The sequence below is a fragment of the Dipodomys ordii genome, unplaced genomic scaffold, assembly GCF_000151885.1.
Source record: "Dipodomys ordii isolate 6190 unplaced genomic scaffold, Dord_2.0 Scaffold18, whole genome shotgun sequence".
Lineage (NCBI taxonomy): Eukaryota > Metazoa > Chordata > Mammalia > Rodentia > Heteromyidae > Dipodomys > Dipodomys ordii.
This window is the reverse complement of record NW_012267234.1, coordinates 12,488,478-12,502,222: the sequence shown is the minus strand read 5'-3', so window position 1 is coordinate 12,502,222 and position 13,745 is coordinate 12,488,478.

The window sequence follows — 13,745 nt, the reverse complement described above, 5'->3', positions numbered from 1 at the left end:
GATGGCATTGACCCTGACCATCTGACTCTGACCGTGAGGTCATCGCTCACTCCCCACCCTCCCCCACAGGACGGTGGGAGCTGCTCTGAGGTCGGTGAGAGCTATAAAACAGGACATGCGCGCTGAGCTGAAGCAAGGCGCTCTGAGTCCCAGCAGCGCCAGCTTCCGCTGAGAAGCCGGTAGGTGTCTGCTCAGAGGCGAGGGGATGGATGGTTTCAAAGCCTGAGCTGTTAAATGCTGGGACCCTCCTCATCAAGATCACCGCCCCCCCCGGGGGAACTGGAGCCTAAGGGTCTTCTGATCTCTCAGTTGCCCCATTTCTGTGGGCAGGGCCTGTGGGGTCCACTCTGACCTGCTGGTCTCACCCTTTCGGTACCTGGACAGGTACAGCACTGGTCCTGAGGCATTCATCCTGGTCAGGGAAGAACAGGCCTCAGAGGCCAGGCTGGCTAGGGCCCCGGGGGGTCCTGGGAGCTCCCTGGGCTGCCTTTTTCCTCCCTAGGCAATCGTGAACAGCAGGGATGTCTCCTTAATGCCAGAAACTGTGCTTGCTGATAGGGACAGAAAGAAAAGTGGGTTCTTGCCCTCACGGGGAGGAGACAGATACAATGACAGGCTGTGGCAAGTGCTACAGGAGAATATAAATATTATTATATATAATATAATTATATTATATGTATTATTTATATATTATAATTTATAATATATAATTATAATATAATCATATATATTATATATAATATAATCATATATATTATATATAATATATATAATTATCCTGTAGAATAATACAACTTGTCATGTCTCTTAGATCAGGAGAATGGAAAAAAGTGACAACCACAGCTTCAGGTGGAGGAGGTGGTCAGGGAAAGTCTTTCTAAGCCACTGATATTTGATAGATTAAAAAGGAGCTGTCAGCTGGGCACCAGTGGCTCACACCTGTAATCCTAGCTACTCAGGAGGCTGAGATCTGAGAATCATGGTTCGAAGCCAGCCCAGACAGCAAAGTCCATGAGACTCTCATTTCCAATTAAACACCTAAACAAAGAAGAAAAAGAAGGAGGAGGAGGAGAAGGAAGAAGAAGCAAGCGGAGGAGGAAAAGGAGGGAAGGAGAAGAAGGAGAAGCAGAAGTAAGAGGAGGAGGAGGAGGAAGAGGAGGAGGAGGAGGAAGAGGAGGAGGAGGAGGAGGAAGAGGAGGAGGAGGAGGAGGTGGTAGAGCCTTGGCTCAAGTGGTAGAATACTAACCTTGAGCAAAAAGGCTAGGGACAGTGCCCAGACCTGAGTTCAAACCCCAGTCCTCCCCCACCCCAGTGTGGACCCTCCATAGATGAATCATTCCAGACAGCAGAAACAGCAAGTGCAAAGGCCCTGAGGTATGATCAAAAGGGAGGGCTGGTGTTGCTGCAATATGGTAAATGAGCGGAAATGGGGTTGGGCGGGGGGTGTTGAAGTGAGAGACAAGCACCCTATCTTGGTAGGGATTTAGATTTTATTCTGAGAATAGCAGCCAGCAGCAGCTGGCTGAAGAAGCTAATCTGTCTATACTTTTTTAGATAGTTATAGCTGCTGTGAGGAGGTAAAGGGTTGAATCAGGAAGAAAGACTCCATTCCTGTTGTCCAAGAACCCGTGGCATGGTATGTCCTGGTAGCCATGAGGATACAAAACCAGCAGCTGTCGAGTTGAACTCGCTGACCGATTCAACATTGTCACTGAGGAAAAAGAGGAGCTGAGCAACTGGTTGGCTTGATTTCCAGAAACGATTCAGATTGGGTAAAGACCCAACTTGGGCTAGGTCAATGAAGTTGGGCAGGGGTCACATTGGTTTGAGATGCGGTGGGAACAACATCCCAGGTGAGACCGGAGATAGTAGTTGGATAGAAACCCCCAGAACTTCCTGTCCATTCTGGTGGCCACTAGGTCAACTGAATCACAAATCAAAATCTGGAAGCTCACCTTCTCAGTCATACTGCACACGTGTTCAGCGGCCACGTGTGGCTAGTGGCGGCTTTATCCGACAGCTCGGATACAGAAGGCTTTCCCAAGCCTAAGTTCTATTGGGAAGCTCTGGCCTCAGCTCGCGTGCTCCCTGGAATCCTGGCGTCCGTGTGTCATTCACGCATGGCAGCTCCTTCTGGCCCCCTCTGCCTGACACACTGGAATGTGTATCAAGTGATATCCTAGACACCTGATCCACTCGGACAGCTTGCCTCGGGGTGTCATTCAAGACAGCCATCCCCTGAAGCCAAACGGCTGAGAGTACAAAACACAGCCAGCATAGAATGAGCAGTAGTGGCTGCAACTTCTTATAGTTCAGGTTGAGCTCCCTGAGCAGACTTGGCTTATGGCAGAAGTCTGCAGTGGACCAGGAAGTTTGTGGGGTGAACTGAGAGAAGGAGAAAGGACATAAGCTGCAGTGCAACAGCCCTGTGTTCTAGAATTTACCATGCCACTTGAGACAGGTAAGCCAAGCTTTCTAAGCAGAAATGTTGTCCATCCTGAAGGGAAAAGATTTTGGGGCAGGCAGGGGAAGGGTGGAGTGTTTGAATCCATCAAAAGAAGTAGTTAGAAGGGAAGCAGGTGGTTTTGTCGTTGTTCCTCTTGTGTGGAGAAAGGACTGGTTGTTTGTGTGTTTGTTTTTCTAGTTAGCAAAATCTAGTGGCTATGATTATGTCTAATGATCATTTGTCCTCGCATAAGCAATGGCAAGAATAATAATTCTTAAATGATTAGGCTGTTAAAGACAAATTTAAAAATATTGTTTCCTAGGATTTTCTTATAGAAGGCTTTTTGCTGAGGCTTGCTTCTCCTTTAAAAATAGCAATGTTCAGCCAAATGCCAGAAGTGGAGGTAAGGTTCAAGGGGTAGAGCACCAGCCTTGACTAAGAAAGTCAAACAAGAGCACAAGGCTCTGAATTCAAGCCCCAGTATCAACACACACACACACACACACACACACACACACGATATTTACAAATACTAGTAGGATAGTTAAGATACTATTAAGATACTTAAGAGGTAAAGATCTGGAGAGCATGGTTCAGGCATAAATGCATACAAGACTCCATCTCATTCTATGGCTGTGTGAAATGGTGCACACCTGTCATCCTTAGCAACACAGGAAGCCCAAGGAGGAGGGTTGCAGATTAGCTTGGTCCCTGCATAAAGCAAGATCTCACCTTGAAAATAACTAAAGCAAGAAGGGGCTAGGAGGCATGGCTCAAGTGGTAGAGTGCCTAGCTAGCAAGTGCAAGTCACCGATCCCCAGGACCACCATAAATAAATACATAAACAAATAGCAGTGAAAATCCTTGCAGTCTGGGGTACTGCAGCTAGATCTGAAATCTGTTTTATTTTGCAAGTTGGCCAGAAAGAAGATGGCAGGTTTTAGATGGCTTTGATGTACTTTGCATGGGGTGGAGGCGGGGTAGCATGTTCAAAGTGTACCTGGAGTGCTGGGAAGTCAGATTCAGGAGAGATTATACTCTGGGTGTGGTTCCACTAAGTCTGCCAAGAATTTTTTTTTGTTTGTTTTTGTTTTTGTGTTGGTCGTAGGGCTTGAACTCTGGGCTTGGGTGCTGTCCCTGCACTCTTCAGCTCAAGGCAAGCACTCTACTGCTTGAGCCAGAGCTCCATTTCTGGTTTTCTAGTGGTTTATTGCAGATAAGAGTCTCACGGACTTTCCTGCCCTGGCTGGCTTTGAACCATGATCCTCAGATCTCAGCTTCCTGAGTAGCTAGGATTACAGGTGTGAGCCACCGGCGCCCAACAAGAATATTTTTTGAGCAACTTGAGCCTTGCCTGGCACCCATGTTGCTCTTCAGAGTTGAAGCTTTCCCACCCTACCAGTGCCTCAAGAGGTAGGATTTTTGTGAAGAAGAATCTAGAAGGTGAGCCTCAGGCCTGGTTCACACCACGCCCAGATTCCCCTCTACCCCATCCATGCTCCAAGCATGGGGAATTTCCCCCCTCTTTCCCCCCCCCCGCTCTCCCCCCTCCCCCCGCCAAGTCCCTCCCTCCAAATGCCGAAATTAAGCATTTATTGGAAGTGTCCGCGTGTCTCCTTCAGTCTGTGCAATCCTGGCAATGTCGCCCTAATCCACAGCTGGAGGGCAGAGAAAAGAGCTGGAGCAGGTGCCAGTGGTCCAGGACTGGAGGTGGTACAGAGGTCATTCAACAGTGTGAAAACGTGGGGCTGGGAAGGTGGCTCAGTGGCAGGGTGCTTGCTGAACACACATGAGGCCCTGGTGTTCGATTCCTCAGAACCACATCAACAAAAATAAGATTTTTTTTTTCATCTGAAAAAATAGTGTGAAAACTCGCCTGGGTTCCCTGGAGAGTTTTAGTGATCATCGATCATTTTATTATTTTCAAGCCTCTGTCCTACTGTTCTAATGACTTGATTCCTACTAGGGCTCCTGCTTTGGATGATGAGTTTGTGAATCGTGGCCCCAGAAGGAGGCTTGTTTCCTGAGGAGAAGCCATGTGGGTCTATGGTGAGCCGGGTCCTCAGGCGGCTGGGACTGTCTCCCGGCCTTCACCCCCACCCCCCCGTCTCTGTAGATCAGCCCTCAGGCTTTTGTCTCTGTAGGGGACAGTGGTCTGCAGAGCGAATGGCCTTGCACTGATTGGGGACAGGGTCATGGCTGAGCCTCCTTAGGAGATTCTGGGGCTTGCCACTTGCCACGTGTCTCTCCCTAGGCCACAAAAGAGTGGCTAGAGCTCAGCCTCTACTTGTCCTGGCTTCTGATTTGGACCCAGCAAGACAGAGGGCAGTAAAAACAGGACAATCTGCAGCTCCAAGGAGACTGTTCTCAGAAAGCCATGGGCTTGGGGGGTTGGGAGTCGGGGATATCAACACAGACGGTGTCCAGGCAGAGAGAGCTCTGGATGCAGTTACGGCTCCAGACCACCCTGGCACCATCCTCTTCCTCCTAGGCCTCTCCCTCCTACCCTGGGCCATGGGCTATCAGGTGTGCAGACACCTGCAGCCCCCACCGCCTGTGTGTGTGCAGCGGGTAGGGGCAGCTGGACACAAGGGCCCAGAGCAACATCTCATTTCAGAGAAAGGGTTTTCAGGCACAACTCGAACTGCAGGATAAAAGGCCATCTGTCCATCCCTTGGTGCCCAGCCCCGGCCTTCTCGAACAACATTCCTTTATGTGGCTCCCCCACCCCCTGCAGCCCCCGCCCGCCGTACACTGACTCCTTTCAAGCCGCCTCTATGCTGGACTTGTTTGTTTGTGGGGCAGAGTGCAGGCTTTCTGTTGTTCTTCCCTGCGCTCTCCTCCCATGCACCCTCCGAGAGCACCCTCTCTCGAGAGGACGGGGCCCGGGGACCAGGGGACTGGAGGAGGGCTGGGGGCCGAGGCAGAGACCCTGGCCAGTGGCTCGCGGGGCTGTCCTAAGTGGGCTTTGGAGAAAGGGAGGCAGGAATGCATGAAGAATCTTTTTGGAAAGCACTAGAAGTGGGCTCCTGTTGCCCTCCCAAAGACGAATTGTTCTAGAGATAGTGTGTGTGTGTGTGTGTGTGTGCGCGTGTGCGTGTGTGTGTGTGTCTCCGTCATGGGGCCTGCCCAAGCCCAGCACTTTACCACTTTAAGCCACAGCTCCATGTCTGGTTTTTGAGTGATTCATTGGAGATAAGAGTCTCACAGGGATTTTTCTGCCTGGGCTGGCTTTTTAAACTTTTAAATATATATATTTTTTATTGTAAAGATACTGTACAGAGGGGTTACAGTTACATGAGCAAGGTAATGAGGCCATTTCCCTGGGTTGGCTTTGAACTGCAATCCTCAGATCTCAGCCTCCCGGGAAGCTGGGATTACAGGTGTAAGCCACCGGCACCTGGTTTGAGGTTTTGTGTGTGTGTGTGTTTTTTTAATGGTGAAAAACATATATTTAAAATTAGCCAGCTGAGCTCAGTTTAGATGATTCCCATCATGGGGGCAACATCCAAAGCAGAATCAAGAACCAGTGGTACACATGCTTGCTCCTCTTCATCAGGTCTGATCAGGGTCTGGAGCTGCTTCACAGCCTGTTGGATCTGCGGCTTGTTGACCTTCACCACGATCGCAAGTGTGTTGTCTCCTGTCTTCTTCCTGACTGACATGGCAGAGTGGCCAAGCTTGTTTCTGCTCGCAGCACTCTTCCAGGAATATCTGGCTGACTCTGGAACCTCAGAGTCAGTGCACATGCGCATGCGCATGTGTCTTTTTATGGCTGTGGATACCTTTCACCACTGCCTTCTTGGCCTCCAAAGCCTCGGCTTCCACTTTAGGTGGGGCATTGTGAAGGCATGCTAGAGATCTTGCACAAATGACCTGATTTCCTCTGTGTTTGTTTCCCCCCCCCCCATCAGTCGCTAAGAGAGAATTCCATCCTAGAGCCACAGTGGAAAGTACAACGTAAGCAAGGTTTGTCACACACATATACACAGACACCCCCTTTCCCATGCTCAGCAATTGTTAGTGGGGAAAACTACCTTGACTTCTCAGACCCTAAGGAAGGAGAACAGGCTACCTCTGGGCTAGGAAGGGATGTCCTTGAATGCTTTTCCCAAGAGCTGCCTGTGGGAGCAATCACTGAGGGCCAGGTCGGAAGGCTGTGCTGGCCAGGAGACCCTGGTTCTGACAGTTCCGGTATGGAATGAGATGCTGGCCCTGACTCCCTAGTCCCTAAATGCTTTTGCAAGTGCTGTCTGTCTCCAGATTCAATGTCCTCCCCTTCTGTGGCTCTGTCTGGATCCCAAGAAACACTGAGTCGGGCCTCATATTCTTTGGTGTTTGTTTTGTGCTTTAACTCAGGTCCTAGGCTCTGTCCCTGAGTTTCCCTCCCCCCCCCACCCCCAATGCTAGCATTCTACAACGTGAGCCACAGCTCCACTTCCAGCTTTTGGTAATTCACTGGAGATAAGAACCTTGTGGAAGCCAGGAGCTAGTGGCTCACACCTGTAATCCTAGCTACTCAGGAGACTGAGATCTGAGGATCGTGGTTGAAAGCCAGCACCAGCAGGAAAGTCCGTGAGACTCTTATCTCCAATAAACCACCAGAAAACCAGAAGTGCCACTGTGTAAGTGGTAGATCGCTCGCTTTGAACTGAAGAGCTGAGGGACAGTGCCCAGACCAAGACCCACAACTGACAAAAAAAAAAAAAAAAAAGAATCTCATGGACTTGGCTGCCCAGGCTGCCTTTGAGCCATAATCCTCAGATCTCAGCCTCCTAGGTAGCTCAGATGATAGGTATGAGCCACCAGCATCTGGCTGGCCTCCAATTCTTTCCTAGTGCTATTGTAACAATGGGCACAAGTTTGTTTTAAAAACCGCAGACGGGATCATCTTGGCCTTCTGGTGGCTAAGGCGTGGACACTGTGGGTTCCCTGTAAGGAGCATTCGCGCATGTCTGCTTCAGGCCTCTCCCCCTGCTTTCTGGTGTTTGCCAGCAGACTTTGGCCCTGGCTTGTAGAGGCCACAATCCTCCCTGTGCCTGGGTCTTACCAGTGCCAGCCCAGGTGTGTGACAGACCACTTCCCCCTTTCTAAAGGACACTAGTTACATTGGATTGGGGTACACCCCAATAACCTCATCTTAGGTACATCTGCAGTATCGTATTTACAAATAAGGTGAAGTTCTGAGGTGCTAGGAATTAGCAGTTGTGCATGTGTATTGGGGTGAGGTGCTCTACACGGGGAACCCAGTTACTGGAGGTGCCATGCTTGGCCCATGGTCTAGGCCTCCTTGTCCTCACAGACACTAGACACAAGGGGAAGATGGCCACTAAGAGTCTGCCCCTCAGCTTCTTCCTGAAGCTCCTCTTTGCCATCTAGAAGGGAGGGAAGAAGAGACCCAGGGTTGCCCTTTGTTGGACTTTGCTGGAGCTCTTAGGTGCCAGTCTATGACCCTGCCCACCCAGGACCCTGGAACCCCATTACCTGTAGGCCTGTCCCCCACTTTGGGTGCAGCTCAGACTCATTGTTTGTGTTCCCGCTTTCTACATACATGGCCCCCACGCAGAGTCGGAGGCCGAGGATCCTCCCAAGGTTTATAATGGGCACACCAAGTCAGACATGCTGACTAAGCCCATAGCATTTGCTTAGGTTAAATGCAAGGTCAAGGGCAGAAGAGTGTAGCTATGGAGCATTTGGCTAGCATGAACAAGGCTCTGGGTTCCATCCCTAGCATGGCAAAAACAATCTAAAAAAAACCAAAACCACCAAATGTGAAACACTGAAGATTTCATGTAAAAATCTAGTCTTCTGCTGGGCAGCGGTGGCTCATGCCTGTGATCCTAGCTACTCAGGAGGCTGAGATCTGAGGATCATGATTCAAAGCCAGCCCAGGAAGGAAAGAAAGTCCATGAGATTTTTGTGGTTGTCATCATTCTTGTTGTTAGTCATGGGGCTTGAACTCAGCCTGGGCGCTGTCCCTCAGCTCTTCAGCTCAAGGCAAGAGCTCTACCACTTGAGTCACAGCACTATTCTAGTGGTTAATTGGAGATAGGAGTCTCATGGAGGGCTTGCCTTGCATGCATGAGGCCCTGGGTTCAATTCCTCAGCATCACATAAGCAGAAAAAGCCGGAAGTGGGGCTGTGGCTCAAGTGGTAGAGCGCTAGCCTTGAGCTGAAGAGCTGAGGGACAGCGCTCAGGCCCCATGACTGACCAAAAAAAAAAAAAAGAGTCTCACAGACTTTCCTGCCTGGGCTGGCTTTGAACCACGATCCTCAGATCTCAGCCTCTTGAGTAGCTAGCTAGGATTACAGGCGTGAGCCACCAGTGCCCAGCCATAAGACTCTTAGCTCCAATAAAACTACTCAGAAAGAACCAGAAGTGGTGCTGTGGCTCAAGTGGTAGCCCACTAACCTTGAGGAAAAGCATCTTAGGTGACAGTATCGAAGCCCTAAGTTCAAGCCCCAGGACTGGCACAAAAAATAAACATCTACTTTTCCATTTTCCATGACCTGGACCTGAGTCAAGCTGTCCGCTCTCCGCAGAGCGTGGCCGCTGTCAGCCGTCATCAGCGCCGTTCCCTCCCCTCTCCCTGATCTCAGGCCATGACAGTGGCCCCTGCATTCCTTCTCCCTGCCAAGGCCTCCAGCAAAGCAGACCTCACTATTTGTCTTGAGCTTTACTTCCTAGTGTCTCATGTTTCCAGTAGAAGCCAAGTGAGCATCTGTCTTACTTGGTGCACATGAAGATTATTCCTATACATCTGTGGTGGGGACAAACCAAGTCTGTCATGAGCCACAACCTGCCCACCCACTCAGGAAGGAAGCCAGGATGTACCTGCCTGAGAGAAGTGAGTCACTCCAGGAAAAAGATCTGGAGAGGCTGGGGCTGCAGGCTTAACACCTGTAACCCTAGCTACTACTCAGGAGGTTGAGATCTGAGGATCGTGGTTCAAAGCCAGCCTATGCAGGAAGGTCTGTGGGACTCTTTTTAGGGGGGGAGTGGGGGGTCCAGTCGTGGTGCCTGAACTCTGGGCCTGGGCGCTGTCCCTCAGCTCTTCAGCTCAAGGCGAGCGCTCTACCACTTGAGCCACAGCATCACTTCCGGCTTTCTGGTGGTTTATTGCGTCTTGGGCTGGCTTTGAACTATGATCCTCAGATCTTAGTTTCCTGAGTAGCTAGAATTACAGGAGTGAGCCACCTGTGCCCAGCTGTCTGTGAGACGCTTATCTCTAGAAAACCAGAAGTGGTAGAGCATTAACCTTGAGCAGAAAAGCTACAAGACCTGGAGAGGAGAAACTCAACCCTTTTACTGAGAACTAGCTGGCAGCCTTGGCTTTGTCCCTGGCTTGGGAGTATCAGGGAACCTTCGGGTAACACTGGCTGAGTGCTGAAGTCTTGTGGAACACCTGGCACAGAAGGGAACCCCAGGTAAAGTGCCAGAGGTCTGAGCAGATCAGCTGGCACAGGACAAAAGTAAATAATAGCTCAAAACTAACCAGAAATTGGCATATGCTGCCAAGAGCAGTGATTGGTACTACTTGGGGTAGTATAAGCTTCTCTCCCAGGTGGCCTCAGACTAGTCTAGAAGGAGCTAAAAAGGTTAGCATGCTCTGCTCAGGGCCCCTCCCATTTCCCAACAGGCCCAGTGGCTTTCAGCTGGAAATACGTGGTGCCTGTCTCTGGTCACAATGGCAGCTCTTTACATTGGGACATCTCTTCCCACCCTCCCTCACAAAGCCCACTGAAACAAGCTGTGTCAATAGATTGCATGAATGCATCATCCAACCAGTCTTTGAGTCTTTTAGCTCTAGGCAGGACCTCATAGCTAGCAAAACAAACAGGTTCTCTTCCTCATAAAACTTAACCTTCCAAGGTGAGAGACAGAGGACAAGGTGGAAAGGAAAGAAGAAGGTGGAAGGAAAGTAAAGAAGGTGGGAGGAAAGTAAGAGTCCTTCAGGCCTGAGGACCTGACCAGGAACACACTTCTCACAAGGCAGAGGCTGGGAAGGCAAGGGAGGAGAGGGCCAGGTTTGGGATTGGGGCTTTGTAACCGTTCTGGTTATCTCAGGACTATCTCAGGTCTCATGGGTAGATCCATGACAGCTGTCATGCAACACAGGTACATTGCACACCCTCTGTCAGGCCTACTCATCAGCGCTGTGTTAATCTTCTTATGGAAGTAGAAATCTGTCTGATCATAAAATTACTCACCTTGCATACAAACACTGACGTTCATTCAACTCAATGCCATGACCCGGAATACCACCCTAGCTGGAAATAAGCATGTGTTTTATTCACTTTGGGATTCTTTTTGGTGTATAAAGGTTGTTTTATGATTAGAAAAGAAAGTAATAGATTGTAGAAGTTTCTTTAAAAAAAAAAAGAAGAAGGGCTGGGACTATGGCTCAGTGGTAGAGCGCTTGCCTAGCATGCATGAAGCCCTGGGTTCGATTCCTCAGTACCACATAAACAGAAAAAGCTGGAAATGGCACTATGGCTCAAGTGGCAGAGTGCTAGCCTTAAGCAAAAGAAGCTCAGGACAATGCCCAGGCCCTGAGTTCAAGTCCCAGGACTAGCAAAAAAGAAAAAGAAAACAACTATTGAAGTCAAGCACTGATATTTCACGCCTATAATCCTAGCTCTGGAAGCTAAGGTTGAAGATCACAATTCAAAGCCAGTCCAGGCAAGAAACTCCATGAGACTCTTAACCTCCAATTAACCATCAAAAAGGCAGAGATAGAGCTATAGCTCAAGTGTAGGAGCACCAGCCTTGAGTAAAAAAGTTCAGGAACAGCACCTAGGTATACACACGTACACACATGTACACAATGTTGAAGGCCTTTTAAAGTTGGGGTTGCACCCTCATTTTCCAGCATGACCTCTGTACACTTCTGATTCATGGATGACGTTTGCCTGTGGCCCGCGAGGCTGAGTTCAACTGGGCTATGACACAAATGAACATCCGGGTGTGGACACCTGGAAAACAAGGTCCTAGTTAGCCTATTGGCCTGAAGGGCAGACACCCTGGCAGGACCCAGCTCCTGGCGCCTGGGGCAGGACTGAGGGACCATCTTCAGGACATTTGCCTACCTGTGGACATCCGGTTGTAGAATCTCACGACTAGCCCTGGGAAAATAGTTTCTGAAGCTCCATCCAAAAAATAAGCAGCGAGATACCAGTAGCTCATGCCTATCATCCGAGCTACTTTAGAGTATAGCAGTTAGAGACTAGCCAAGGCAAAAAAGTTAGTGAGAGCCCATGTCGATCAGTAAACTGTGTGTGGGAGGGTATGCTTGTCATATCTCCTACTCAGGAGACGTAGATGGGAGGATTACAGTCTGAAACTAGCCCTGGGCAAAAACAGGAGAGCTATGACCAAAGCAAAAAAGCGGGGGCTGGGAGCCTGGCTCAAGTGGAAGAACACTTGCATAACATGAAGCCCTGAGTTCAAACTCTGTTACTGCCAAAAAGAAAAGGAGAAAGGAGAAAAAGAAAGAATCCCTAGCTGGGCGCTGGTGGCTCACGCCTATAGTCCTAGCTACTCAAGAGGCTGAGATCTGAGGATCGCATTTCAAAGCCAGCCCAGGTAAGAAAGTCTGTGAAACTCTTATCTCCAATGAACCACCAGAAAATCCGAAGTGGCGGCTGTGTCGCAAGTGGTAGTGCTAGCCTTGAGCTGAAGAGCTGAGGGTCAGAGCCCAGGCCCAGAGTTCAAGCCCCATGACCTACAAAAGAAAAAAAAAGTTGCCAAGGGACTCTATGGTCTAGATTACCCAGAGCTGAATGTATGTTCCAAGACGCACATTTGATGTTGTATTCCACACTCTCAGGAAGAAAACCATTGTTCAAATTACCATGATCATAATTCCTGCTTTTGCAAAGTCAGAAGGCAAAGCCCGCAGGCTTTGTCTACGTTGCAAGAACCCAGCATTGAAACAGGTAGATAAAGCATCTAGTATTTTCTAGCAGCCCACTAGGCACTGGAAAAACTACAAAACAGCAATCCATAGGTCCTTGATATACTGGAATCTAGAACAGTATTGGACAATGAAGATAATTAGCCAAACACCGGGAAACACCAGAGGTAAGGAATTATAAATACCAAACAGGCCCATGGGTGTTTATATTCATACATGGAAGATCTGATTTTTTTTGTCAAAGTCAGAAAGTGAAGAGATTATCTCTAGCTGGGCTAGTTTAGGGAAGAAAGAATTATGGAAAAGAGAATATTCTGGAGTCCCATTGTTTGCTCTGGCCCTCGCTCACTGTGGGACTGTTCCATGCTTAGATTTCCTCATCTGTCAAATACATGTAGGAGCCATACTGCCCCTTCTTTGCGCAATATGGTTAGGAAGATCATAAAGGCCAAGATATAGTAAGCATTCATGCAACAATAACCTCTATCCTCATCCTGGACAGAGTGAAATTTGTGAAGGAAAATGGAAGGTGTGTTTGAAAAATCAAAGTTGTCCTTTTGGCTAGAGAGGAGAAATAGGCTTGTGCAAAGACGTGCCAGGAGCGGCATCAGGAAGTATGCGAGAGATCTTTGAAAATAAGCCGACCGCAGGGATCGATATTGTTTACTATTTTTTGTCGTGGGGCTTGAACACTGGGCCTGAGCCCTGACCTGAGCTCTTCAGCTCGAAGCCAGCGCTCTACCACTTCACCACAGCACCACTTCCCAGCTTTCTGTTGGTTTATTGGAGATAAGAGTCTCATGGACTTTCCTGCCCAGGCTGGCTTTGAACCGTGACCCTCAGATCTCGACCTCCTGAGTAGCTACGATGACAGCCATGAGCCACCAGCGCCCGTCTTGTTCAATTTTAGTATTGTGTTGGAGTTTACAGCAGGACTTCTAGGTCAGACTGGAAGGACAGCAAGGCCAGGGTCAGAGAAGGGGGACTTCAGGTGTCTTCTAAAGATCTGAGAAGCCAACCTGGGCAGATAAGTTTGTAAAAGCCCTTCTCCAATTAACCAGCAAAAAGCTGGACTGGAGGTGTGGCTTAAGTGGTAGAGCACCATCCATGAGCGGAAAAAGCCCAAGTAGGAGCATGAGGCTCTGAGTTCAAGCCCTAGTACCTGCACATATGTAACCAAGTCTTCTGGCATGCCGGGGCTGCTCAGATGTGTGTCAGTAATGAGTGCACGAAAGCAGTGGTGTGGATGAGATCTTTTGTTTTTTTTTTTTTTTTTGGGGTCCGGTCGTGGGGCCTGAACTTTGGGCCTGGGCACTGTCCCTCAGCTCTTCAGCTCAAGGCTAGCACTCTACCACTTGAGCCACAGCGCCACTTCCGGCTTT